The sequence below is a fragment of the Dipteris shenzhenensis genome, chromosome 1, assembly GCF_047967505.1.
Source record: "Dipteris shenzhenensis isolate YYH24624 ecotype China chromosome 1, Dip_SZ_1.0, whole genome shotgun sequence".
NCBI lineage: Eukaryota > Viridiplantae > Streptophyta > Polypodiopsida > Gleicheniales > Dipteridaceae > Dipteris > Dipteris shenzhenensis.
The window spans coordinates 13,271,406-13,297,890 of NC_141596.1; the positions used below are offsets into that span (position 1 = coordinate 13,271,406).

Below are 26,485 nucleotides of genomic sequence, written 5' to 3' on the forward strand. Positions count from 1 at the left end.
GGCCACGGCCTCTGGAGAGCAATTGCCCTCCAACAGCGCAGTTCACTTTGCCAACTGCCTTCACAGTTCACATGCCAATGCTTTCGTTTTTGTGGACACAGCGACACACGCTCCAGATTATGGAGACTGTAAACAATGCCATGCACAGCCCCATAGCAGAACCGCAAGAGCTAAGCTTAGAGGAGGCACTCGCTTCATTGGAACGCACACCCCATCCGCCTTCGGTTGAAAACTTGACATGCATCTTGCGCAAGTGCAGAAAATACAAAAATCCAGCGTTAGCCCTGCGCTTGCATGCCTACCTGCGCAAAGGTGGGCTGGAAGCTCATAACTCACTCGGGAACTATCTTGTCCCAGTGTTAGTGGAAGTTGGAAGCATGTGTGATGCCCAGCAGGTTTTTGATAGGTTGGTTGATCGGAATGAGTATTCCTGGACTTCTCTCATTACCGGATATATTGAATGTGGGGAGTTACACCATGCCTTTGTACTGCACCAAAAAATGCAGGAGGATTGTGTACATCCTAGTGGGTATACTTTCGTAGCCTTACTAAAGGCTTGTGCCAGGCTGAAAGATAAACAAAGAGGCCGAGAAATACATGCTCAAATTACGAGAATGGGGTTGTTGGAAATAAATCCTTTTGTTGGTAGCACCTTGGTTGATATGTATGCCAAGTGTGGCTTGCTTGCAAAAGCACAGGAAGTGTTTGACAAACTTCCTGTTCGAGATGCAGTCTCCTGGAACGCACTTATCGCAGGGTATGCTGAACATGAGCTTGGTCAGGACGCACTGAACTGTTTCAAACAGATGCAATTAGAGGGCGTCTCTCCTGATGCGGTTACATTCATTTGCAGCTTGAAAGCTTGTGGCAGCATAGGAGCCATAGACAAGGGCCGAGAAATACATGCTGAGATTGCAAGAAAGGGGTTGTTGCAAAGAGCTCCTTCTGTTGGTAACACCTTGGTTGATATGTATGCCAATTGTGGCTTGCTTGCAACTGCACAGGAAGTGTTCAACAAACTTTCAGTTCAAAATATAGTCTCATGGAATGTACTTATCGCAGGGTATGCTGAACATGACCTTGGTCAGGAGGCTCTCAACTGTTTCGAACATATGCGATTGGGAGGTGTCCCTCCTGATGCGGTCACGTTTGTTTGCAGCTTGAAAGCTTGTGGCAGCATAGGAGCCATAGACAAGGGCCAAGAAATACATGCTGAGATTGCGAGAAAGGGGTTGTTGGAAAGAAATCCTTTTGTTGGTAGCACATTGGTTTATATGTATGCCAAGTGTGGCTTGCTTGCAAATGCACAGGAAGTGTTCAACAAACTTCCAGTTCAAAATGCAGTCTCCTGGAATGCACTTATCGCAGGGTATGCTGAACATGACCTCGGTCAAGACGCACTGAATTGTTTCGAAGAGATGCAATTGGAGGGTGTCTCTCCAAGTGCGGTCACATTTGTTTGCAGCTTGAAAGCTTGTGGCAGCATAGGAGCCATAGACAAGGGCCGAGAAATACATGCTGAGATTGCAGGAAAGGGGTTCGAAATAAATCCTTTTGTTGGTAACACCTTGGTTGATATGTACGCCAAATGTGGCTTGCTTGCAAAAGCACAGGAAGTGTTTGACAAACTTTCAGTTCGAGATGCAGTCTCATGGAATGCACTTATCGCAGGGTATGCTGAACATGACCTTGGTCAGGATGCAATGAACTATTTCGAACAGATGCGATCTGAGGGTGTCTCTCCTGATGCGCACACATTTGTTTGCAGCTTGAAGGCCTGTAGCAACATGGGAGCCATAGACAAGGGCTTAGAAATACATGCTGAGATTGTCAGAAAGGGGTTCTTGGAAATAAATCCTTTTGTTGGTAACACCTTGGTTGATATGTATGCCAATTGTGGCTTGGTTGCAAATGCACAGGAAGTGTTCGACAAACTTCCAGTTCGAGATGCAGTCTCCTGGAATGCACTTATCGCAGGGTACACTGAAAATGACCTTGGTCAGGAGGCACTGAGCTGTTTTGAACAGATGAGATTGGAGGGTGTCTTTCCTGATGCAGTCACATTTGTTAGCAGCTTGAAAGCGTGTGGCAGCGTAGGAGCCATAGACGAGGGCCGAGAAATACATGCTGATATTGCAAGAAAGGGGTTGGTCGAAGGAAATCTTTTTGTTGGTAGCAGCTTGGTTGATATGTATGCCAAGTGTGGCTTCCTTGCAAAAGCACGGGAAGTGTTTGACAAACTTCCTATTCGTGATACAGTCTCATGGAATGCACTTATCGCAGGGTATGCTGAACATGACCTTGGTCAGGATGCACTGAACTGTTTTGAACAGATGCAATGGGAGGGGGTCTCTCCTGATGTGGTCACATTTGTTTGCAGCTTGAAAGCTTGTGGCAGCATAGGAGCCATAGACAAGGGTCGAGAAATACATACTGAAATTGCTAGAAAGGGGTTGTTGGAAAGAGATCCTTTTATTGGTAGCACATTGGTTGATATGTATGCCAAGTGTGGCTTGCTTGCAATTGCACAGGAAGTGTTTGACAAACTTCCAGTCCGAGATGCAGTCTCATGGAATGCACTTATTGCAGGGTATGCTGAACATGACCTTGGTCAGGATGCACTGAACTGTTTCGAACAGATGCAATCGGAGGGCGTCTCTCCTGATGCGGTCACATTTGTTTGCAGCTTGAAAGCTTGTGGCAGCATAGGAGCCATAGACAAGGGCCAAGAAATACATGCTCAGATTGCGGGAAAGGGGTTTTTGGAAAGAGATCCTTTTGTTGCTAGCACCTTGGTTGATATGTATGCAAAGTGTGGCTTGCTTGCAAAAGCACAGGAAGTGTTTGACAAACTTCTAGTTCCAGATGCAGTCTCGTGGAATGCACTTATCGCAGGGTATGCCCAGCTAGGAGAGAGTGATAAGGTTTTTCTTATACTTGACAGAATGAGAGCAGAAGACATAAAACCAGTTGGGGTCACATTCCTTAGCATTCTTACTGTATGCAGTCACACAGGTCTAGTGGAGAAAGGCCAGACATATTTTGAGGCCATGAGCAAAGACTATGGCATCACTCCAACTATTGAGCACCATAATTGCATGGTTGATCTCCTTGGCCGTGCCGGCCAATTAGACAAGGCAGTAGTGATGATAAAGAAGATGCCGTTCAATCCTAATCTCGTGTTGTGGCGTACTGTGTTGGGTGCTTGTCGGAAGTGGGGGAATGTGGAGCTTGGAAGGTGGGCCTTTGAACATGCAGTGGAATTGGATAAAAAGGATGCTGCAGCTTATGTCTTGATGTCTAACATTTATGCAGATGCTCACATGCAGGAGGATGCTAAGCAGGTTGAGTTAATGAGATTAAATGAACAACCATGGAAGAAGGCAGGACAGAGTTGGACTGATGTTGGCGGAATTGTGCATTCATTTTTGGTAGGGATACAGGACCTTCCCAAAGCATCTGTATATATGTGAAGCTAGAAGATATTTCTTTCAAAAAAAGGGAAGAAGGATATGTACCAGATTTGCATTGGCTGTCCTAGGACATGTCTGATAATCTAAAGGAATTTGAGTAATATCGGCACAGTGAGAAGTTGTCTATCGCTTGTGCCCTGAATAATACAACCAAGGGGGAAAACCATACACGACATAAGGTTTGCAAGGCTGTCATTCGGCTACAGCACTTATATCGAAAGTAGAGTAGCGAACTAGGGGAATGAAAGGAGGAAAGTGGTTGGGATCGTGTGTGCTTTAGTGAACAAGGTTGTGAATCTGTCGTTTAAATCAAGCAATTTTTAGAAATCCAGTCTCCTTATTCTCCATGTCAGTAGACCTCGATTTGATTTCTGCAAATTACAGTTTGTGACGTTTTCATGATTCTGTTAAGTGTGGTGTTTGCATTTTTTCTTATTACAGATTCGTCCCCAGTATAGTGAATTCCCTTGTTAAAGTGGACAAAGTCTTCTATGAGCTAGTTCTAGTATTGTGAGTTTTGAGGTTTGTTACTAAGGCTATTATATTTTGTATCTTTGTGTGCTTAAGAAGGTGTTAACTTATTATGTACTGAGGCATGTATCTTTGATCAATCTTTTTATGTCATGATGATACGATATACCGTTTGAGTTAAAATGATTATCGTTCTCCCATAGGTGGCTATATTCGTTTGGATGAATTTGTGCAACCAGGTATTTTAGGTACCCTAAGTACTGCTAAGACATTTCTAGAGTACTTCAGCCATACCATCAAGCAGAGATTTGTAAGAATATTACAATGGTATGGTTATGTAAGCTAACTCTACTTAGGTCAATCCAGTCACATAATCCAAAACTCTGTCTTTTCAATCATTTGTTCAAGGAAGTTTTGCTCTTCCAGTTTGTATGAACTGACTCCGGTTTCCCCTTTAGTCAACTTCCTATAGGCCTCAAGTGCACTAAGTATGACACAACTTGATGGTACAGTTGTAGACAAGACATGGGAAACCTCATTTGTTTGTGCTCTACGAGGCTTGATATTGCCTATTCTACAAGGTTGCTCTATTAGTTTAGCATTGTGCCACAATCACACATTGAAATGCAGTCAAAAGTGTTATTAGATATGTACATGGCACTCTCAATTTCGGTCTGCATTATGCTAGAGATTGGGACATTGACCTTCTTGGGCACACAAACCATGACTGGTCTCAAGGACATTGATGACCGAAAATTCACTTTTGGCTATTGTTTCTCATTGAGTTCAGCTTGCATTTCATGGCTGAGCAAGTGAGGGTCTCTCTTTCATCTAGTGAAGCGAAATATAAGCAGCAATCCAACCCCTATGGGCTGCATGTGCTTAAGGAGTTAAAACACTATCTACATCATTCAAAATACAGTGTGGCCACTCCACTTATTGTGACAGTCAAAGTTGCATCGCCATAGCAAAAACTATCATCGTTCATGCTCACATGAACCATATTGAAAATAATTAGCATTATTGGCCTCACTTTTTCCATCCAAGGACAACTAAAACCCCTTCTAGTGATACATTTGTACACCTTTAAGAAGGATTTGGGGATGAGAGATGTACAAAAAATAACAATCTCGGGTTGAAATAGGACATTGTTTTATTAATATATGTGCTAACATTGGAAATCCTCATAATAAGAGTTGATTAAACAAATTTGCAAAAACTGAGACAACTCAGGGCAAGAAAAACAACCATTCTATGCTTAAAGTATGGGAAATGGTATTTCATTGCATGTCCATTTAACCATGAGGAAAGAAATTTGAACTATATGCTTACAGCTGACTTTTCTATACTGCTTGTTTATTTACAAGCATGCTAAAGATACAAGCTTGCAAGATTGTTACTCGAAGTGACACAATTTTTCTTTCTTCTAGCACCTCCTTACATGCTAATTTACATGCTTCAACAATCCAATGCCAATAAAAGTTTTGAGCTTTACTAAAACATATACATTACAATACAATAAAGCATTGGGCATGAAACATGCCGCAATGGTGCTCTAGGAGGTAGGTAGTATGTAAAGGAATCAATACTTGGACGACCTGCAAAGAGTACATGGGTAATATGTGGATGCAAAGGAGAAAAGGAGATGATCTAACACACACAGTATGTTTATGAACCATTGTATTCCATTACGGGGAGATAGCACATTACAGCCTTTACCCTCAACTACATTCCCTTGTCACAATCTACAAGAAAGGACTTTAAGTCCATTTACGCAAATGCTTTCAAGAAGCATGGATGTTTTTATCAAAGTTTCCCCAAAATACACATTTTATAGCCCTTGGCTCTAACTTCTTCCTTAACTCATTTGGCACATGCACATAACAAATGGAACCAAACACCTTCAAATAAGCCAAGGTTAAGCCAAGGTTGGCTTGTACCCATAAAGCTTTTCAAAAGGTGTCAACCCATGTATGGCATCCGTTGGTGTTCTATTCATGATATGCACGGCTACATGCACCGCTTCATCCCAAAAAATCAATGGTGTATTCATTTCATCCATCATGGCTCTAGCCATGTCACCAATCACCCTATTCTTTTTTACCCATCTCTTAATGCCTTGGCCATATAGAAACTGATAGTGACAGTGAGAGAGGGAGAGAGAGAGAGAGGAGTGCACTCGATATAGCTGCCTATACAGTAAGTTGTATTGAACATGAACATGAAGATATACATGTGAATCCCTTAGGGTTAGGGTTAGGGTTAAGGTTTGGCCCTAATGCCCTAGAGGTATGGTGCAATTTACAACACCCCCTTTTAAATTGCACTGGGTAAGTAGAGGGTGCATGTACAAAACCTTTTCATAGGATTTCTTTTGGTGCATATGATAGCATCCAAAACTGGTAAAAAATTAAAAAGAAATTAGAGTAGTGTGTGCATATGTGAGCACAATGACTACATAGCGGAAGCATGTACAATGAGTACAACTTACTAGATCCTATACATATCGTGCATTTCCACCTCTTAAGTTGTGGGTCATCCTTCGTCTTTGGGAAGAAAACCCAACAGATAGGCTAAAGAGGAGGAAGGAAATATGCAGAAAGTCAAGTCCTCCTCAATTAAAAATTGGTCAATCAAAAAATGATTGCGTGCCAATCTGTGTGTATGGTTGCATGCTGAACATGTCATAAGTCACCATGGATTGTATAGATGCTTTGAAGAAGAGGCATCTAGATGTGAAGCTAGTCAATGTAGCCACGAAGACGTGATCCGATAGATTGTGACATACGAGGGTGTCACCAACCCAAAAGAGCTGACAACAATGTGTGAGGTATGCTACAGTAGAGCTATAATCTCTATCAACTGATGCAAGGTTGAAGGAGACCGCATAGTTGATGTGGACAGACTGATCTAGGGGCTGAAAATTTGGGGCCGAAGGTGTAGGTATGATACACTGCTCTACTGAAAAAGAATCCCATAAAACTGACAAGGTATGACAACTTGTCAAACTTGTATGCTTAGCTATGAGTGAAGGTCGTCTGATATGTGCATGGCTAAACATCCATTGGCATGGGATATAGCATCAGTCATAGGCTCAAGGTGGAGCTGACAGTACAAAGGCCTAGAAGCCTGAAATACAACGAAAAAAGCATAAGATGTCCCTGAGGCATATGAGGTGCCAAAGCTGATGTAGATGGGATTGCCTCATATTGAGGACTTACCATCAAATTTACAGAGGGCTTATTGAGAAGTGTGCCTCATGCTGAGGGCTTAGTGATAAGTGTGCATGATCAGAAACTGCAGGTTGATCCATGCTAATATATGAAGCATCTGTGTCTAATTTCTCAAGACCAATGAGGCTTGAGTCTGCATCATAAATTGGTACATATCCTGTGGCAAGGAATGGTCGAAGAAGGTTCTCTTTCCACTCACGGATCTCGTCTGGAGTCATGACTAGTGTATCATCAACTACATGATGTGAGTAGCTCCATGTTGGAGGCAACGGTTTGGTGCTCTATCTAAGAGGCTTACTCGTGTACCGGTGAGAATGTCTACCCATGAGAACACTATGTGAGAGCTAGCACTATGGAGCTTATGCTAAATGGTTAGAACCAAGTCATGTGAGAAGAACTACTATGTGCCAAGGATCAAGCCTGCAATAGAATGATGACTATTGACTGTCCGGTGTGATGTGTATGTGTAGGAACCAATGCCAAAAATAGTCAATGAAAAGGATTGTACATGGGTGGCATATGTGCATGCAAGAAGAATGCAACAATCTTGAATCTAAAAGAACTCTGCCAATTGTCACATTGAATTATGAATTGCCAAATGCCAAGAGTATTGAATTGTTAGAAGTGTGAATGTGTATACCGATGATAGAACTAATGGGACTGACGTCACTAGGAACTAATTGGGTAATGTGGCATGGCTTGCTTGGCTTAGTGGAGTTGGTTCTCCTCTACAATGGAGCTAGTCTATAGCTAGACTATGTGTCAAAGCATCAAATGCAGCAATCGTTCATTTTATGTGATGGATGCGCTGCAATGGATCAAGAGGTGGCTTTGATGAAAATGATTTGGTGATGCTAGCTTGTGGAAATGTCAAATGGTAGATCCGATGTGCTTAGCACGTAGAGCATGATCTAGTAACCATTTTTGGTGTTTGGATCGCCTCCAAATTCCCTCTTGATCAAAAGATACAGCTCTCGGAAGCATATGCCAAACTTTGATCCCAAGAAGGCCCAACAATGATGATGTGGCTTGTGGTGAGGTGGCAAGCTAAGTTCACATGGAGAAATGTATTGTGCCTATGTAGAGGCAAGTGTGCCTTGCTGGCACTGTGCCACATGTCATGATGACATGGCATGGCATGATGAGTTAGGGTCAAGATGATGTGGCACAACTGACTAAGCCAATGATGTGGCATGCGAGACCTAACCATGGTTAAGAAAACCTAGGTGATAGGGCTCTCTTGGCGACATGGCAGTCTGACAATTGATGATATGGTGCTCTTACTGAGGTGGCGGTCTGAGTTGTCAACTAATGATGTGGACTGCTTGCGTGGCAGATTCTCCACGTGGTAGTTAGGATAAGGTTGTTAGGTGGTAGCCTATGAGACAAGCCTAAAAGATAGTTCTTTTATGAGGCTAGGGTTCAAGGCTAGGGTTCAGATACAGTTGCATGGATACACTGATGCTGATTGGGCTGGTAGTATTTCTGATAGAACATGGCGTGATTGTTGGCCACATAGTGTCCAAGAATGGCATCTCCATGGATTACAACAAGATCAAGATCATTGTAGAATTACCTCCCCCCCACAAATGCCAATGGCATGCAATGGTTTACGGGTCATACGGACTACTATCGAAGGTTCATCCTAAGGTTCATCCTGTTCTATGCAGAATTAGCTCGGCCACCATTGTACAAGCTATTAGTAGTCTTTGAGTGGACCAAGGGGTGTCAAAAACTCCTTTGAAACCCTCAAGCTATCTTTGGCCATAGCAGCGGTGTTACAGGCCCTGGACTTATATTCCACATTCACATAGATGCCTCCAATTTTGCTATCGGATGTGTGTTCCAACCAGGTACTAACTAGAAAAGAATTCGAGGCATGATGCTAGATGCAAGGCATGGCTATGTTAGAGGGCCATAGAGGAAAAGGGAACATGAGGGAAGAAGCATTAACATAGGTGGGGAAAAAGGATTAAGAGGGGTGGGAATGAAGAGAGGGACTATGCCACAAGGCGGAAGGGAGAGGAGTAAGAGGAGCATGTACATGATGGGAGGTGGAATGTAGAGATGGAGACATCAAGGGAAGAGAGTCATGCTTTATTTGAAAGGAAGGATGGGGGGGGGGGGGGAAATCAAAGTACTAGCTAGGTGGCTTTACAAGAATGAGCATGTTCCATCAAGGAATAGCCCCCTCCTTTTATAGCCAAGAGAGGGGGTCTCTCCCAATCAATGCATCCTCCCACAGGCATGGTGTGTGTGGAAAAGTCTCCCATGTGGGCTAGGCGGTTACGCACTCTCAATTGTGTGCGACAACCCTTGGCCTCATTTTTCCACATATATCAACACCCATATCCCAAGTCTAAGATACTCCCTTGGTCTCTTCCCAATTTTATAATACATTCAAACATCTAGGAGGACAAGTGGACGGTTGGCACAAGGAATCTTGCCACCTCATCCTACTTTCCCATTATTTAACTTGCATTCTTGGACTTTCTATACCCCCCCCCCCCCCCACATGGGCCTATCCTACATGGAGGGAATAATCCAATATAATATCCATCTCCATCTATTTTATATTACTTCTCCAATGGTCCTTGGGCCATATCTCACTAAATGTAGGCATGGGACTGCCTAGGTGGAGGGGTGGTACATGGAGGACCCATGCCACCTTATCATTTTATATTATTACTACCATGGATTATGTACAACACACCTTATGGGTCCTCTTACGTGGAAGGGTGGCACATGGTCATGCCCTACCACCTCAACCCTGGGCCTTATCCACACCATATTTTATTATACTATTGCCACACATACAAGCACACACACATATTTATGCCTTTTACTTTGGTCAAACTTATCCATAACAGTTCCCTCCCCAGGAAGGGAATGCACAACATTTCCATGCCTGGGACCATCAGGCACAAAGAAGGGCTTGAGATAACACTTGTTGATCACCTTCTTGCCATATGGCTCATGCAGCTCTTGTACTTGTACAGACCCATTGCTATGTTCCTTGATAACTGTGTATGGACAGATCCACAATGGAAGGAACTTTTTATCCATCTGGTGGTCCAATCTATTATTAAAGCATAGCACAACATCTCCCTCAGCAAAGCGTCTTTCCCATCCCTTGTGAATCTTAGCATCCATGCGGGCCTTTTGTCGGTTCTTTTGGATCTCTGTTTGATGGAGTGCAAGGCATTGGGTTTCATCTAGCTTCTCAAGTTGTACCAACCTGGCCTCTACATGTTCATCTTCTGTCATCCTCTATTCTTGTGCTAATCTCAAGGCCGGAATCTCTATCTCTAGTGGTAAAACTGCCTCAGTACCGTACACCAACTCAAAAGGAGTGTGACCTGTAGACGTTTTATGGGTGATGTTGTAAGCCCACACGGCTTCGGTGACCTTCTGATCCCACTGGCTCCTGTTCCCTGTGGCCATTTTTCCCATGGATTTACAAAGGAGGCCATTGATCCGCTCCATTTGTCCCATGGATGCTGGATAATAGATGCTAGAAGTGCGATGATCAATACCCATGCGATCCATGAGCAACTCCACTGCTTCATTTAAGAATGGACTCCCATGGTCAGATACTATTTCCATGGGTGTCCCAAACCTTGTGCAAATACGTTCAAATATGAAATTTGAAACTACCTTACCATTTGCAGCGGGGAGGGCAATAGCTTCAACCCACTTAGTGACATACTGACTGGCTACCAAAAGATACTTCTTTTTGTGGGCAGTCATGGGCAGGGGCCCAACAAAATCTATTCCCCACTTATGAAACGGATGGATGGACATCATTGGGTGATGTTGCCCAGGACGCAAATCCTTCCTACCAAAGAATTGGCATGGTTCACAAGTTTTGCAATACATAGTGACATCCTTGAACAAGGTCAGCCAATAGTACCCAGCATGTAAAATCTTCTTAGCTGTATAGTCACCGGCATAATGACCTCCACAAAATCCATCATGATAATGCTTCAATACCTTAGGTACTTCATCTGCATCAATGGCCCATCTTAGTACCCCATCCAAGCCTTGACGGTATAACACCCCATCAAAGAGAGTGTAGCGCCTACTATCTCTACGGATCTTCTTTCTCTCATAGCTAGTACTTTCTGGAGGAAAGGAGAAAGAGGTCAGAAATCTATAGATACCACCATACCATGGATCCCCAACTTCTATGGCTGCTACAAGGGTTACATCGAGGCACTCCTCTAAACCAATCGAAGCATCCTTCAAGGTGGAACAACCCCCTTTTACAATTTTGAACGAAAAATCATATTCTTGTAAAGCTACCAACCATTTGGCCAACTGGCCCATGGGATTTGGTGATTGAAGAACCTACTTTGCAAGACCATTGCTGCAAATTATGATGGACTTTCCAGCCACATAATGCTTAAATTTCTCAATGTAGAATACCAAAGACAAGCATGCTTGTCAGCCTCAGAGTAGCGTCGTTTAGTTTCGAGCAATTGTCGAGAAGCAAATCTAACGGGATACATGAACCGATCCTCCCCTTACTGGAGAAGAATACCTGCGAGAGTATGCTCACCAAACCCAAGATTGATATAGAAAGTCTTTGACCAATCAGGATTGCATAGAATGGGTTCTGAAGCCAGAGCACTCTTGATTTGTACAAACCCATGATCACAATCCTCATCCCAAGAGAAATCAACTCCATCTTTTAATAGCATAGTCATGGGTCGCGTCAAAGCAGCATATTGATCAATGAAGCGGCGATAGTATCCTACTAGATTGACAAATGAGTATACCTGACGTTTGGTTGTTGGCGGGGGAGCTTGAGAATAGCTTCTACCTTCTCGAGGTCACGCTTGATGCCCTCGGATGAGACAATATGTCCCAGTAACCTCCCTTGAGTGGCCTAAATGGTGCATTTATCAGGGTTGAGGCTGCCATTTGCATCATTGACCTTTTGGAAGGCCAACCTAACCTTCATGATGTGCTTCTTACATGCCGAGAATATACAGAAATCATCTAAAAACACCTCCAAGAAAACCCCCAAATATGGAGCAAACACCATCTGCATGAAGCTTTGAAAGGTAGCAGGAGCATTGGTGAGGCCAAATGGCATTACTTTGAATGTAAACGTCCCCCAAGGTGTGGCAAATGTGGTTTTAAGCACATCCTCCTCAGCAATTCTTATTTGATAAAACCCGGAGTAACCATCACAGAAAGTATACATCTCATGACCACTTACCTTCTCAAGAATGAGGTCTTGAAAGGGAAGAGGATGATGGTCCCTCTTGGTGGCTGCATTGAGTTTCTTATAGTCGATGCAGACCCGCCACTTGTTGTTTTTCTTTGGGGTGACTACCATTGGTGAAACCCATTCAGTATTGTGAACCGGAACAATAAACCTAGCTTCTATAAGTTTCTACAACTCTGAGTGCAAAGCATCGGTCTGTAGGCGCCCTAATCTCTTATACTTCTGAGCCACAGGCTTCACATCAGAGGCTTCAGCTCTATCTTGTGCTCTATGGTAGTCACATGGCGAAGGTGGCGGTAGCTAGTTACGAAGAGGTCAGGGAAATCTTTGAACATTTCTAGGAACTCATCTTTCTCACTTGGCATGAGGTTTGGGGAAAGCATAGATTCAAGCTATTGAGGACTAGCTGTTACCTTTTCTGCAGGTGGCAGGGTCAGAGACACCCTCATCATGTAAATTTCCTCCTCTGAGAACTCCTCCCCCCATCTAATTCTTCCATTGATTCAGACACCGAGGATTAGAGAGTATCACTGTCTTGCTCCTCTTCTTCTTCTGGTTCAGTGGCACCTGGTTGCACCAAGATCTTCTCCTTAGAAGCACCAAAAGACATGTGTCCTGTCTTCCAATAGCTAACTGCATCACTCTTTCTCAACCATGGTCTCCCGAGTATGGCTGGGTAACTCCTGCATGTATCTTTGATGTCCACTACATAGAAATTGACGGCGGTGGTCAACCCATTGACAGTGATGGGCAAATCCTCAATGACTCCCATGGTGGCGAGTCGTTGACCATCTGCTACCTTGATTCGAGTGGAGGAATGCCTTGTGCATTTCAAATTCAATTTCTTCATGATCCAGAGCACCATGATATTACATGCAGCTCCCCCATCGACACACACACTTTTGATATGGCAATTATCTATGATGACATCTACTATATATGGGTGCCGATCAATTTCTTCAGAGATAGAAGAAACCTCTCGTACCTTTCCCTTTTTCTTGCTCCTCCTTGTTGAGAGCCCTTGCTGCATCTCATGTCTCACCTTAGGGCTTAATGCTATTAGTTGAGGAAGCGTGATGCTCAAAGACCGATGAGCAAGGTCCTGAACGACCGAATAGTCCTCTTGCCCTAAGCCGATAGGAAAATCCGAGGGTGACAACTTACTCCTATGAGATATTTTAGTCTTCTTTGTTGGTGGGTTTGCCATCTCAGCATTTGAGGGCTCTGCGAAGGACACCTTCTTCCTAGGAAGGCCTGATCCACGGTTTGGACAGGGGTCCGAGGTGGTACGACTTCTTTTCCCAGGGTCAAGTATATCTACGTCAGAATCCTCAATGCCTGATTCACTTAGAAGATTCGCCCTTGGAATATTGGGGCATTCCGTGCAATAATGACCCTTCTGGTGGCACTTGTAGCACACAACATTGGCACATTCTCTTGGAGGGCGATTGGCTTGATTTCTGATGCCCACCATCTCAAGCCGAAGATCATTCAGGGCCTTGGCTAGGTCATTGACTCCGAGTTCTTTAGCAGGAGGGGCCGGGGGAGTAGGAAGGAGGGGGGCTCATGGGCGAGGCTGGGGAAATCTTCCAGGCAGAGGTTGAGGATATACTCCTTGTTGAGGGTAAGCATCTATAGGAGGACCATACATTTGAGGTGGAGGCAGTGGATACATCCCTGATGAGGGGTGGGGGTATGCCCCTGAGTTGGAGCCCCCAGGTTGTTGTTGCAAGAATTAAGGGGGTTGCAAAGGGACAATCGTCTTCTTTGAAGTGAGGTCAGACTAAACTTTATCAAACTTTTGAGCAATCTCATGTGCTAGCACCATAGTTTCCGGATTCTCCCATTTAAGCTTGAGGCGGAACTCGTCACTTGCTCCTACTACAAGGTAGCCCAGCACATGCTGAGTCATTCCAGCTCGAAATCCGACATTGTTCTCTTGTGTGGCAATTAAACGGTCCAAGAGCACGGCCGCTTGATCCACATATTGATGCGCCGTCTTACCTTCTGACTGCTTCAAGTTTTCCACCTGCAAGTACACATTCTCTAGCTCTTCTTTGCCAAAATACTCAATCATCATTGCTGTCAACCTTGGCCAGCTTTGGCGAATGTCTTCGGCTTGCTTCTCATACCACACTTGAGCCAAACCCTCTAGAAATGTGGGAAGAACCAACAGCCATCTATCTTCAGTAAGAAAGTTGAGAGAAACACAATGGCACTTGAAGGCCACAAGATACTCATTTGGATTTTCTTCAACCCATCCACAGAACACATGAATGTTAGCCATGCTTGGAAAATGGAAAAGAGAGAGACGAAATGAGGCTTACCTATTGGCAAACAATGGAAAGAGGTAGCTTGAACTGAAAATCAAATGAAGATACATCCACGAAGCACACATAGGCAGGGTAGGGTGTGACTGGTGTATTGTGAAATACTACACGGGAAGAATCTTCAACATAGAATAGCTCATAGGCAATCTTAAAAGGACCAACCCTTACAAGCGAGGGTTAGAGACACGGCGCTACATGAGGTTGTTCATCAAGGCAAACAAGAATGCCATGACAAATGTCAACAGTTGGAGAGCTTGCACATCACCTTCAGCTTCTTCCAGTTCTTGTAGTCACCATGCTATTTCTTCAAGGGGTGTGCGGTTTGGCATCCTTCTTTTGGGCAATGTCCTTGAGGACTTTCTGATGATATTCCAAAGTCGGTAAACTCATATCAAATATGCCCAACACTTAGTTTCATGATGACCACAACCTTTGCATTCCTTACAAATGATCACCCTCATTCGTGGCTTGCGGCTTTGTTGGAGCGATGCTTCCGCTCGTTTCATGCGTGATTGAAGTACAAGCTTCACTTGCCAAGAAATCAGCAACTAGATTTTGAGCTCGAGGCATATGCTGAATTTTTACCTCTTCAAATTGTTGGCAAAGTTCCAATGCTTGTTGATACCGTGGAACCAAGCCTTCGCTCTGCACCTTCCACTAACTTGTTCACACATGAGTTGAGAATCTCCTTGAACCTCAAGTTGCTTGATGCGATGTTCTTGCGCCTTTTGTAGCCCAAAAATGAGTGTCGAGTACTCAACTTGGTTGCAAGTACTTGCTGGTGCAGACTCGCTATAACAATACACCTCACCCCCTGGTGAAGTGAGCTTCACATCCACACTAGCAGCCTTGGTCGAAGGTTTGTATGCACCATCAAATTGGAGGAGCCAAGATGTAAGACTAAAATCCGGACATCCCAAGTTTCTCGATAGTCCAAGACAGGTAGAAGGAGAGGGTGGGGAGAATTGAATACTTAAGCAAGATGTTCAGCACCAAATAAACTTGCAATCCTTTGTTGATAGTTTATATTTAGACCAAAAAGAATTACAACTTGAAGCTCAATGAGGCACAAAAGGTTGATTAGGTACAAAGGGATTCCTTGGTCGAAACATTACCAACCATAGCCGAGCCCTAGAAACCTTTGTAGTGAGATTGAGAAGAAATCATTCAAGACGAGCTTATCCACAGGAATTAATAAGCATATGCACCAAATCTCCCCCCAAGCTTGGAGAGTATCCCACCCTTCGAAGAATGTCACCCTTTTAATTACCTCTGATGCAAAAAGTAGCTCGATCACTACACAATGAGTAGAATTGAAATCAAAGTCCTCCCACTGTATCACTAGTTCTTCACCTTGAATCATCCACGGTGTATCATCCCACCCATCGTCACCTTGAACAACGCATTGTACAATTAGTTGTTGAAGATCGACATGAAGATCAAGAAAGAGATCTCGCCAATTGGTAGCTGTAATGAGCAGAGGGCCGAGCACCAAATCCTTGAACTCGTCGAGAAGTGACATAAATATTCACCCTCCTAGTGTGGCGTGCGTCCAATGAGTGAACTTGAAAAAGTTCAGAATCTACGATCTAGTATCAGATATGAATAGAGCACATGAAATGAAGTACTTTTGCTTTCTACAACAAGAGGAAACTCCCTATGGTTAGAGAGTTATAGTTCATGAGATTTCACCATATAAGTAATATCATTACACTTGCATCACTTCCTATATGCTGGCCCATTGGTAAGTCTTCCTTTTGTGAATGGGGAGGTCTTGGGTTCAATTCCCACTCCTTAATAAAAAGAGAGGAGAGCAGAGGAGAAGAGGAGAAAGAGAAAGAGAAAGAGAAAGAGAAAAAGAAGAGGATAGGGGTGCGAGAGATTTTTCAGGAGCCCAAAAAGTCTGTCCGTGATACGTAGGTGCGCCAGAAGACGCAGGGACCCAAGAAAACAGTCACGATTTGTCCGCGATGCGCAGATGCACCAGAAGATGCAAGAACTCAAAAAACAGTTGTGATTCGCGATCTGTCCATGATGCAATGGCTACAACCAAGGGGCGTGCAGATGTTGCAGTTTTGTAGATACACAGGAGCGGTTTTGCAGGCGCAGTCAACCAGAAGACACATAGGAACCCAGAAGATGCGCAAGAACCTAGAAGAGGCACAGGAACCCAAAAGATGCACAGGAACCGCACGCTGAAGGCACAAAAATTGAGAAATTCTGCAGTCGCAGAGACGGAGAACTGCGAGCAGAAGATACGCAGATTGGAGGCGCAGAAGCAAAGAACTGCACAAAGAAGGTGCTATAGAACTACACCCAACCGCAGGAGTAACGAATTTTACACCACTAGCCGTGGAGATTTTGATCCCAGTAGCCACACCAATTCTATTAACTAGAAAAGAATTCGAGGCATGATGCTAGACGTGAGGCATGGCTACGCTCTAGGGCCATAGAGGAAAAGGGAACATGAGGGAAGAAGCATTAACATAGGTGGGGAAAAAGGATTAAGAGGGGTGGGAATGAAGAGAGGGACTATGCCATAAGGGGGAAGGGAGAAAGGGAAGAGGAGCATGTACATGATGGGAGGTGGAACGTAGAGATGGAGACATCAAGGGAAGAGAGTCATGCTTTATTTGAAAGGAAGGAGGGGGGCGAGGGGGGGAAATCAAAGTACTAGCTTGGTGGCTTTACAAGAATGAGCATGTCCCATCAAGGAATAGCCCCCTCTTTTATAGCCAAGAGAGGGGGTCTCTCCCAATAAATGCATCCTCCCACATGCATGGTGTGTGTGGAAAAGTCTCCCATGTGAGCTAGGCGGTTATGCACTCTCAATTGTGTGTGACAACCCTTGGCCTCATTTTTCCACATATATCAACACCCATATCCCAAGTCTAAGATACTCCCTTAGTCTCTTCCCAATTTTATAATACGTTCAAACATCCAGGAGGACAAGTGGAGGGTTGGCACAAGGAATCTTGCCACCTCATCCTACTTTCCCATTATTTAACTTTCATTCTTGGACTTTCTGTACCCGCCCCCACATGGGCCTATCCTACATGGAGGGAATAATCCAATATAATATCTATCTCCACCTATTTTATATTACTTCTCCCATGGTCCTTGGGTCATATCTCACTAAATGCAGGCGTGGGACCGCCTAGGTAGAGGGGTGGTACATGGAAGACCCATGCCACCTTATCATTTTATATTATTACTACCATGGATTATGTACAACACACCTTATGGGTCCTCTTACGTGGAAGGGTGGCACATGGTCATGCCCTGCCACCTCAACCCTAGGCCTTATGCACACCATATTTTATTATACTATTGCCACACATACAAGCACACACACATATTTATGCCTTTTACTTTGGTCAAATTTATCCATAACACCAGGCAAGTACAACTTGGACTACTTGGTGTACTTTGCTAGCCAGCAATTAAACGATGCCGAGATTAATTATACAATAATAGAGAGGGAAGGCCTAGCCATGGTCTACACAGTTAAGAATTTCATGGATTAGTTGTTAGCCAACAAGTTCATCTTTTTTGTGGATCATCAAGCATTATTGTCTTTGATTAACAAGCCCTACATGATGGGATGCATCACAAGGTGGATGCTAATCCTTCTAGAGCTCAACTTCATAGTTGCAATGCGTAAGGGAAAGACCCCCGTCCTAGCCGGCCACCTCTCAAGGATTCCCAATGGGAAAGCTCCGATGGGAGTCAAGGATGATCTCCCAGATGCTCCCCTATTCCTCATCGACATAATTCTGGAATGGGCAGCCAAAATAGGCCACTACTTGGCAAACGGGCTTCCTCTAGATAAAGCCCTCAAGAGGGACAGAGCCCGCAAAGTTATCAAGGATGCAGTACCATATCAACTAATTGCAAGCTAGCTATACCACATGGGCAAGGATGGCATCATGTGTAGATGCATGTGCAAGCACAAATACAAAGCACATTTTGGAATTTGATATGCATGAGTCCATGGAAGACATTCTCCATAGCTTTGATCATGGGCAGCTTTAGGGAGCTTCATGGTAGCATACACTGACATAAAGCCTCAACTTGAGACATGTGGATGTGTAAGTGAAAAAGCTTTTTTACACTGGTGCAAAAGAAAAGAGAAGAAACTTACGTGGAATGGGAGAAGACTGCCAATTGCATAAATGAGCAAAGAGGCCCATGGCTGCTACTACTCTTGCTGCTATTGTTCTTGCTACTACCGACTGATGGAAGGACAATTTAAAATTTGTGAAAGCGAGAAAAATTCCATCTTTTGAGTGTAGGCAAGGATCGATTCTTATGAGATGGCAAGTAGATTAGGGGGGAAGATGAATTGTAGAAAGCCAAGGTGTCCGACCCTTTTTTGTAAATGTTGCTAAATCGTGTGCTCTATTGAAGATGAATCACAGAAAGCCACAGTGGCTGAGCTTTTTTTGTAAATGTTTCTAAACCATGTGCTCTATTTGTTGCTTATCCAGAGGCTCTATAAGCCCAACCTTTTCATGTTGACAAGGCCATAATCTCAACCTTATGGGTCCAAAAATATTTGGGCGTGTATCCTTCTTTAGGATGATTTGTTAACACCATTTAGGAAGCTAGAAATGTGATTTAGAAGAGAAGCTCGGGAAAACGTTACATTTCAATGTGGTTGTGATGATGAGCAGGAGAGTAATGCAGGAGTAATGCAAGGCCAACCCCAATTGCAATTCAATTTCCCTAGCTCTTGGATCCCTATCATTTCCATATTCAATATGAGAGCCTCCAATACAAGAATCATGGAGGTCTTCGATCTTCCTGGACAAGCTTGAGTTGTGATGTATCCTTTGTCATTGGCAAGAATTCGGATGTCTTTTGTGGGATAGTTGAAAGAGCCTCCAGACTAATGGGTGGGAGATTATTACCAAAGTCATGTTTGGGCATTCCCCAATTCATGTCATGTGTGTAAGAAGCAATCGCTCTTTGCAAAAATTGACCAGACAAGTAGTTAAAAGAATCAGATAACATTGGTCTAAAAGCTCTTGGAAACCACTTCCACCTCTGTGTACACTTCCCATCTCTATTTTGTTCTTGAGCTTCTTCTTTATGAGGACTGCTGCTACAAGGATGTGATCTGAGCTCTCCTTATGAGGAGAAGATCTACCTCTGGACTGCATGGATATGTTTTTAGCAATGTGTGATTGATCAAATGATTGAATTGATACTTACAAGAAGATTTTGAACTACTATAGGAAGATATCCAACTGCTTCTCCATCTCAAAATGGATTTTTTCAAATTCTCCATTGCCTGGAAACGTTTTGAGTAAGTTATATAGACAATTGACTAGCAGTACAGTATACCCTTTAGGAAAAACATATTTGGAAAGCGTTTACAATTAGGGTAGCACTCCTTTTTAATCTGATTGGATCATTCATCTATGTTACTCACCTCACCTCATTCACAAAGACCACTAAAGAAACTCTCTGACCTCATCAATGTACACACGTCCTTATTAACATAGTTTCTCTTTTGCATAGCTAAAACTTCACTTATGAGCTGCCATTTATGCCTCACCATCCTCAAATCGGTGGTTTCACTTCCTCACTAAGGCAAAACCACTCCCACATTTTAAGTTGCACTATCATCGAATTAAATTTAAGAATAAGACGAGCTTTCTAAGGAGTTACTTATTACCAAGAATAAAATGTTGAATAGGTAGAGGCATGGAAGCAACTTTAGCGAAATCTACAACAGGAGCATCATCTCTACTCAATACTAGGAAAATGAAGTCATTCTCCTTCTCCAACCAACATTTTCTCCTTCTAAAGAGGGAGAATAGTGAGATAAAAGGCAAGTTTCAAAATCTAGAGAGAGAAAAACTGCTGAGCTCAACCTCAACAATCCAATCCCTCCTGAAGTTTTATATGAGGAGCTAGTTTCTTCTCTGATGGAAGAGTTGCATAAGAAGCTTAAGGGAGAGATTCAAGAGAAGTTCAAAGGAGAGATAAAGAGCTCTTTAGGTACACACATTTAGAAAGAAGTAAACGAGTAAGCTGAAAGGTAGGTCAACTCAAAGAAAATAAGAATTGGAGGACTACTAGACAATTGGAATGTAGCAAAAGATAGTGGGAGTGAGACCTTCAAAAAACTCAACAAAGCTCTACCAGGAATTGAGCGGGAAGATGTAGAATTTGACATTGGACAGGAAGGAGCTCACATTATTCTCACTTTTGGAACAAGAGAGGGAAAAATACATATTCTTAGACTACTGTCTAACAAGCTGAAAGGGCTTCGAGTGTGGATTGCAAAGGAACTCAGCTGAAGAGCAAAGCCTCAGACCTTGCAAAGGTGAAGGCAGCTAGAAGGGAAGGAAAATGGGATGCCTACCAAGATGGTAAGGCATTGATTAAAGATTTCAAAGCAAAACCAATAGACCCTCAATCTATAACTGATGTATGATCTTTGCTTTCCCTTTTTCTATTTTGGTTTGTCATATGTACTAGTTAAACCAGTTGTAATTGGAAGTTTATGTGATTATCTGTCTCTTGAGACTTAATATAAAAAAACACTTCTTTTTTCCTCCTTTAAAAAAAACTTTAGCAGAATCTCATCTGTGAGTATAATAGAATACAAAACCTTAGGGCATGTCTCCAAACTTTCTGTGCAAAAAAGCCCATTAAAAACTTTAGCAAAAACTCATGTGAGTGTAATATAATACAAAACTAGCTTGGGGCATGTCTCCAAATTTTCTCAACAAAAAAGCCCATATCCACAAAATCAAATGGAAACTTGCCACATTAGCTCACAAAATTATGTTCCATTGAGCTGAGTGGAATGTGTTTATATGTCCCCTCATTATCAATGCCAAAATCACCTTGAAAAGTAAAGAATTAGGTGTTTTACTTTGTCACGATATTTGAGATACTTTCGGGTTCGCATTGCTTGAAAATCTCTAATGATTTATGTCTCTAGATTTATAGACGGAGGAAGGATATTTGAGACACTTTCAGTTTTGCATTGTTCAAAAATATCTATTGATTAATAATGTCTCCATCGTCATAGATGGAGAGGCAAAGTGAGCCAAAAAGCATAGGCACACTAGAATGATCTCATAGATAGTTTGATTGTAGCAGGTTTGGCACAATTTATTTGATTGAAGCTCAAAGTTGTGTGAGATATTTTGCTTTCTACAAAGCTATCACATTGTGTGTCATGATTGTAATTGAAGGGCCTTTGAAATAGCAGATTCCTAGCCATCATACCTATAGGGTTGATGATCACCCAATTCCTTGTCTAGATTCTTCCCCTCCTTGGCCTCCAAAGCGCCACTACTCCACTGTTTGATATGGCAAGATAGCTCAGGAAACATCCCCAATTCATGCATGCCAATTGTTGCTTGAACCATGTGCCATGGTCTCATTCTTCCATCTACCTCCACCTGTGAGAACTAGAAGAGAAGCTGGTTGTGTACATATATTGAAGCATATGTGTAGCAAGCGATCAATCATGATCTGCAATGCCAGGGATGCTTGAGGGAGAGGTTTCTCTATTCATAATCATATTTTTTCTAGTTACGTGCGTTCTTATAGAATAAGATCAAAATATTGCTGTGTATTTTTATTATGTGCAATCCACGATAGAGTGAGAAGTGGATCATGAATAAAACAAGGTGTCAAAAGACGAGATATCAAAGACCAAGTTATTTCTTGGTTTGCAATCAATTTTTTAGAGGCAATCTATTCATGCATTCATTTGTTTTAACATTGCATTGTGTTTGTATCTCAATAGTGAAGGTCGATGGCAGTAAATGTGATTGATGATGTAGATGCACAGAACGGTAATGCTGCACAGAATTCATAGCAGCAATCACAAAATATTAGTGGACCACTTATGGATAGCAAGGAAAACGTGGATATATGATTTACAGAGAGGTAGACAAGATGTTAGTCACTTTTGGCAAGCTGCATCCCTTCGTGTCTACTCTTGGCATGAATCTCTGCAAGACTATCTCGAGAGATATTGTTAATGATAGGCATAAAATTTTGAGGCTTTTGACTCACGCATGCAAATGAATCCAAAAGATGGGAAGAAGAACTATGTGATTACTTAAAGTGCATAGAGAGTTGTCTATGGGTAACCGAATGGGTCTTCACTATTTTTCCTGAGGTCATAAACTTGAGCATAGGGGCTAGAGGCGGGCATTTTCTCATAAAGGCCTTTGGCATGCACTTACTTCATGCTACTGTCCTCCTTGTTGTGAGGGTCTTGCATCTTATTCCTTAGCCCTTCGGGTTATGTGCAAGTTGGTTGCTTTTTTTTTCTACCATTGCTAGTACATGGTTTCTCCTATTTCTTCAAAACAAGGTTCTCTTAAGTATATCAGCTGCTCTTCCTTCCTAAAAAATGTGGTTGCCATAACTTGGGAAATCTTGATGCGTTTTTGTCTTGTTAACTTCTTCCTTTTTCCTAGCTCATCTCTTAGCACTTTCTTTTACAAACTCCAGAAAATATGTCCATTTGTGGTCTAAGTTGAGTGGTCTACACAAAGTCTGAAAATTGGGAGGCCTTCCTTGCATCAAGTCTATAGCTTGATGGCTAAGACCCTTTTAGTGATTAAGCCTGAGTTGTACTAGTCTTTCCCATCCAATGTGGACTTTAAGGGGATAGTGGTCAGATTCGGGCTGAAGCTCTATCAAGGTAAATTGCTTGATGTGCCCAAAAAATGTATATTGTACTAATACGCAATCAATGCAACTACTACCTATATTTGTAAGGCAAGTGAAGGCCCATGTGTCCTCCATTTAGGATAAACATATTTATACTCTTGCTAGACATTTGCCATGGTTGTCCACACAATGTGTTATCCAATCACATTTCCTTGACATCTAGCTCTATATGCCAAAAGAAAAGCTCATCTTGATTTCAATATAAGTCTCAAGGTCTCTAAAAGGGTCATCTTTTGTGTGAGCTTCATGCATATAGAAAATAGAGTCATTTTCAACTCAGCAGGGCTATCGTGGGGCCACTCAGTCTCAGCATTGCAATGCTTAACGTTTAGAGGTGTGAGTGGCGTGGGGAAGCGCTCTAAGCTCGCCAACTGGCACTGCGTTTCCTTAGGATAATTTTGCAGCAGGCCTGAGTCTCTGGGATTAATGGCTAGTCCGGTCGGGAGGGTGTGAAACTTCCCATACTCTCCATTATATTCCATGGATGACTTCTCTCCTTAGGCCTTCAATCATCTTGGAATGTGGGCAATTCACTTGAATCAAAGTGCTGTCCCTCCTCATCTTCTTCGCTTCAAAGCTTCAACCTTGCCTGGATATCTAATACACGAGGGCCATTGAAATATGAGTTGTTCTTGATTTCTATTCCACAGCCTCAATTCCCATGTTTCCTCACTTTGCTAACTGCCTTCACAGGCCATGTGCCCATGCATTATTTTTTTGTCAACACCCAGCCTCCCCCAACTCCACCATACATAGGACACCTACGACCTTCTGCAAAAGCAGATAGATCAAGTACTGAGCGCTTATGGAAGTAGTAATTCACCGATCCCTCCCAGTCGTTTGACAATCGTAACAGCAAAGTACGTGTATCAACCAGCTGAAGTCAATCCATGGAGACCGCAAACAAGGCCATGGACAGCCCCATAGCACAGCTGCTGCCAGAGCTTAGCTTAGAGGAGGTACTCGCTTCTTTGGAACGCTTGCCCCATCAGCCTCCGGTTGAAAACTTGGCAAGCATCTTGCGCAGGTGCAGAAAACACAAAAATCCAGCGTATGCCCTGCGCTTGCATGCCTACCTGCGCAAGAGTAGGCTGGAAGCTCATAAGTCACTCGGGAATTACCTCGTCCCAATGCTCGTGGAAGTTGGAAGCATGTGTAATGCCCAGCAGGTTTTTGATAGGTTGGTTGATCGGAATGAGTATTCCTGGACTTCTCTCATCACAGGTTATATTGAATGTGGGGAGGTCGAGCATGCCTTCGTACTGCACCAAAAAATGCAGGAGGATTGTGTACATCCTAGTGGGCATACGTTCGTGGGCTTACTAAAGGCTTGTGCCAGGATGAAAGATACAAAAAGAGGCCAAGAAATACATGCTGAGATTGCGAGAAAGGGGTTGTTGGAAAGAGATCCTTTCGTCGGTAACACGTTGGTTGATATGTATGCCAAGTGTGGCTTGCTTACAAAAGCACAGGAAGTGTTCAACAAACTTCCAGTTCGAGATGTAGTCTCTTCGAATGCACTCATTGCAGGGTATGCTGAACATGACCTTGGTCAGGATGCACTGGGCTGTTTCGAACAAATGCAATTGGCAGGTCTCTCTCCTAATGCGGTCACATTTGTTTGCAGCTTGAAAGCTTGTGGCAGCATAAGAGCAATAGACAAGGGCCAAGAAATACATGCTGAGATTGCGAGAAGGGGGGGATTGGAAAGAAATCTTTTTGTTGGGAGCACCTTGGTTGATATGTATGCCAAGTGTGGCTTTCTTGCAAAAGCACAGGAAGTGTTCGACAAACTTCCAGTTCGAGATGCGGTCTCGTGGACTGCACTTATCGCAGGGTATGCTGAACATGACCTTGGTCAGAATGCACTGAACTGTTTCGGACAAATGCAATTGGAGGGCGTCTCTCCTAATGCAGCCACATTTGTTTGCAGCTTGAAAGCTTGTGGCAGCATTGGAGCCATAGACAAGGGCCAAGAAATACATGCTGAGATTGCGAGAAAGGGGTTGTTGGAAAGAAATCCTTTTGTTGGTAGCACCTTGCTTGATATGTATGCCAAGTGTGGCTTGCTTGCAAAAGCACAGGAAGTTTTTGAAAAACTTCCAGTTCGCAATGCGGTCTCGTGGACTGCACTTATTGCAGGGTATGCTCAGCTAGGAGAGAGTGAAAAGGTTTTTCTTCTACTTGACAGAATGAGAGCAGAAGACATAAAACCAGATGGGGTCACATTCCTTAGCATTCTTACTGTATGCAATCACACAGGTATGGTGGAGAAGGGCCAGACATACTTTGAGGCCATGAGCAAAGACTATGGCATCACTCCAACTATTGAGCACCACCATTGCATGGTTGATCTCCTTTGCCGTGCAGGCCAATTAGACAAGGCAGTATTGATGATAAAGAAGATGCCGTTGAATCCTAATCTTGAATTGTGGAATGCTGTGTTGGGTGCTTGTCGGAAGTGGGGGAATGTGGAGCTTGGAAGGTGGGCCTTTGAACATGCAATGGAATTGGATAAAAAGGATGCTGCAGCTTATGTCTTGATGTCTAACATCTATGCTGATGCTCACATGCAGGAGGACTCTAAGCAGGTTGAGTTCATGAGATCAAAAGAAGCACAGAAGAAGCCTGGACAGAGTTGGACTGATGTCGGCGGAATTGTGCATTCAGTTTTGGTAGGGGATACAGGACAATCCCAAAGCAATTATATATATGAAAAGCTAGAAGATCTTTCTTTCAAATAAGGGAAGAAGGATATGTGTCAAATTTGCTTTGGGGACAGGACATATCTGATAATTTAAAGGAATTTGAGTTTTGTCGGTATAGCGAGAAGCTTGTTATCGCTTGTGCCCTGATTAATACACCCAAGGGGGTATCCATACATGTAAAAAATCCTAGTGTTTGCAGAGACTCTCATTTGGCTACAGCATCTAATCCAAAGTAGATCAACAAAATATTCTTGTTAGAGATACTAATTGCTCTCATGCTTTAAAGGATGGAAGTTCTTCTTGTGGGGACTATTGGTAA

At 43.1% G+C, this 26,485-nt stretch overlaps 1 pseudogene; it reads left to right on the forward strand.

Annotated features, from left to right (window-relative positions):
- On the forward strand, positions 1-26,485 carry LOC147905411 (pentatricopeptide repeat-containing protein At3g03580-like; annotated as a pseudogene).